Source organism: Marmota marmota, unplaced genomic scaffold (genome assembly GCF_001458135.2).
Source record: "Marmota marmota marmota unplaced genomic scaffold, marMar, whole genome shotgun sequence".
Classification (NCBI taxonomy): Eukaryota; Metazoa; Chordata; class Mammalia; order Rodentia; family Sciuridae; genus Marmota; species Marmota marmota.
In genome coordinates this window covers 6,061,956-6,065,953 of record NW_026000093.1, presented here as the reverse complement: position 1 = coordinate 6,065,953, position 3,998 = coordinate 6,061,956, and positions in this window count along the sequence as shown.

Genomic DNA, 3,998 nt, shown 5'->3' with positions numbered 1-3,998 from the left:
CAATTGCAGTGGTATCAACCTAAGACAGGAGGCTGACGCCTAAAGGTCAGTTTTCCGATGACGGGTAAGAACCATATGTTGAATTGGACAACCTACAAGGCAAGGTCCTTAAGCCACATTGCTTGTTGTTTAATTAATCAGAAGGGGGGAGATGCTGGGAGCCATTAGCCAAGTAGGTATGACAATTTCCTTGCCAGCGTACCCCATGTTGCAGTGACATTGAATGTAGTTGACCTTGCTCAAGGACCAGGGCGGATTAGGGTGTTCCCGGTTTAACATAATCGGGTTTAGGGCGTTCTCAGCTTAGGTTCCAGGTTTAAGGTTTAAGATTATTCCTGCTGGGAATAGGGCGTATCCTGCTGCCTGAGTTCCCCTTGAGTTCTCACGGGATTTAGACAGTATATTTTGGGAGACAGAAGCCCAGTGAAGGTGAATTTGGGAGAGAACGTGGATTTGGGCAGAGAACGTGGATTTCCCCAGAACGTGATTGTAGACGGCTGGTGTGAGTTCGGGAATAAAGAGTTGCTGTTTGAATCTGCAAGCTGTGTGGTGGCTCGTGATTGTGTGCCCAGCCAGACTGTGTCTTAACTTTCTTCAGTATTCCCAAAGAACCCAGAGATAGGTTTGCATATATGCACTGAAAGAAGCTTGCTTAAAAAGTTTAAAATAATAAAATGTTAAATTAAGGGAAGGAAAATAATTTGATTTGCAATTGTTTTTAGAAACATTAAGTCTGTATAGCTCCCATACTTACCTCCTCTTCTTGTTGAGAGGTTCTCACAGAATTTCCATTATGTTTATCTTGGATAGACCACATGATTTCAACATCTTCAAAAGGAAAATGTACACAAATTATTAAGATGTACCAGGCAATGTGTTAGAAATTTTCACATACATTATCTTTGTTGATCATTAGATATTTGTCACTGTAAAAAAAAATATCTGAGAGCAATAACTATAAGGATGAAAGATTTACTTAGGTTCATGGTGTCAGAGATTTTAGGCCATGGTTAGTTGGCTCAGTTGCATTTGAACCTGTAGCAAGACAGCACACCATGGTGGGAGCACATGGCAGAGGAGACTGCTCACTTCTTGGCAGCTGGAGGGAAACAGAGAGAGACAAGAAGGGGCCAGGGTTTCCATCTCCCCTAGAAAGACACACCCTCAGTGACCTAACTTTCTCCTAGTTGGCCCCACATCTTAAAGGTTCTGCTACTTCACATTAGAGCCTGAGGCTGGGGACCAAACCTTAAACACATGAGGCTTTGGGAGTCACTAAACATCAAACTGTAGTGCCATCTAATACAAAAATGTTATTATCAGTCTCTCCACTTAATATGAAAACTGAATTTCGGAGCTTTTAGGTAAATTTGGTGAGGGCACAGAAACATTTGGCAAATCAAGAACTCAACATGTAGCCTCTTGAGCTCTATAGCCTTGAAAACCTAGTTCTCCTGAGTTCCAAACTGTAACTGCCAGAACTTGATTTACATTATTTTTCTGCCTGAAACATTTTTCTCCCATCCGAACCGCATTCTTCTCACTTCACCTTCAGTCTTGGTTTAGATGTTACAAACCCTGAGGTACCTTCTCAATCACCCAGGATGGATAAATCCACAGTGGCAGACATGGGATGGCCGTGCAACTGGAGGAAGAAATAAACCCTTGCTAGTGTAAAATATTGGAATGTTTGTGTCATCAAATGCTAAAGCCTGCCTTCAAACTATCCTGACTGCTCAAATTCACATATTGGCAGTTGTTGGATTCAAATACCTATCTCTATTAATCCAAAGTTAATATACATAGCCCTATAAATGGAACTAAGCAGCCAACAATGTAAGCATTGTGGATAAAAACCCTGGCAATGAGCAATATGCTATTGGATATTATATTGACAACTTTAATAGTGTCAAATAGGCCAAGATGATGACTGACAGTCATGAAAATCAATACATTAGAGTGATGCTGTATCTAACTGCCAATGGTCAGAATTGATTCAATAGGATCTATACATTTTGAAGGTGAAGAAAGTTTAGACATTGAATATTTCGTGTAATTCTATAGGAGAAAGTTATTTAATTCTAAGATTAAATGTATATTTTTATCAATTAATAACATTATTTGTGTAGGTACTTAAAGTTTTGATTATTTTTTCCCTAAATGCTGATACAATTAATTTCACTATCAACTGAATTTTCTTTTGGTATTTATATTTCTATTTAATGCATTATTTAACAATTAAATAATAAATGATCGGGATATCTACAGAATCAATTAAAAAAGCAAACAATCCAACTGAAAGAGAAACCAGGCTAAGACTTGACAATCTTAACCATAATAACAAAGAATCAACTCAAAGGCATGTTTTGCTTGTTTGTTTTAAATTTGCATATCAAATTTTCTGTGATCAATGGCCTTCTTTAGTCAAAGAAATGGTGTAACTGGTTTTGACTTTAAAGAAGGTTTGCATTGAAACAGGTTTGCATTCATTTTTTTATTAGATGTTTTTACTTCAATTTACTCATCTTTAAAATAGATTTAAAAGAGATCTAAAAATATTTACCTTTCAAGTGTGTTGTGAGGGTTAAATAAATAACTTTGTATAAACCTTTTGTTTCTGTGCCTGGTACATATATGAAGCTTAACAAATTATATTTCTTGTGATTTTAAATATCCCCATCTTAAAGGTTTGTATTTGTAATGGGTTAAATGTTCTTTACCTTTAAACACAGGCTCAGGTACCATGTTGCTGAGTTTAAAACATATGTTACTGACTGGGGAGATCATGAAGACGAGTGTTACTTCCCAAAGCAAACCTGACATCAACTATCTGATAATAACATGAGGCTGCAGTAGAAGTTTCTTTTATTTTTTTTAACCTAAAGAATATTTTTATTATACAAAATTCAAACTTATTCAATGCCCCCAAATTGTTGGCCAAGACACATAGTGTTGCAAAGTTAAGGGCTGAACTGTGGTAACATTCATGAATTATAGTTGAATAAAATATAGAAATATAGCATTGTAGTTTGTATTTTCCAGGGAATACATTGGACTTCTTTCTTAGAAAAAAATTGTTAGGTTCCAAGGACACAACACTTCTGCTAAGCCAGGTTTCTAAAGGTCTTCATTATTCTCTTTAGCCTATGAAGACATTTTAGAAAGCAAAACAAAATGTATTCATGTACAATGTTGAGTTTTCTATACACATGCACATGCACACACATGCACACGTGCATGCCTCGAGTTATTTCATGGGCACTTGAATAAATACCTACTTTTATACCTAAATTCAGATAATTTTGATCCTTGCAGTTCTATGCTCAAAAACTTTCAAAGTTTAAGGCCAACACATTAAATTCAAATTCGCTAATTTGGTATATTATATAATATATGTTAAATAATATAATAATATGTAATTAATATATACACTTATTATTATTATTACTTTATGATTATTATTATTATTATTATTCTCTGAATACAGTTTGTTTTTCAGAATTCCACAAAACAGTTATATTCATACTTTTAAATAAAAAGAATGTGCTTTAAAAGTACTGATAAAATTCTTTAGCACATTCCTAAATTTCTAAAAACTGGAAAACTATATGGTGGCTTATAAGAAAGACTAGGGAATCAGACAAGAATATAATGTCCATGACCTTAAAGTCATAATTTAGGTCTGTTGAGTATCTAGAAGTTTCTTTAAGTTTTGTATAACTTCCAACTCACCCTTGATTTTTCATGTCTAAGTGATTGAAGTTTATCTAATCTGTTGAATTTTTAAAAGCTTAAGAGAAGTCAAAGCTTTGAGATAGTAACACAGTTCTAAAAAGAGAAGTGAGACATGCATTTCCTTCATGTTCTTTAATAAATATCAGCTAGGTGCCAGGCTGGACCACATACTGGAAGAAATAATGAATAAAACACACTCCTTGTCCTTAAGGAGTTCCTAAGAAGTGAAGGTGAACACCATTTTGCTTGGGTGTCAGAAAATT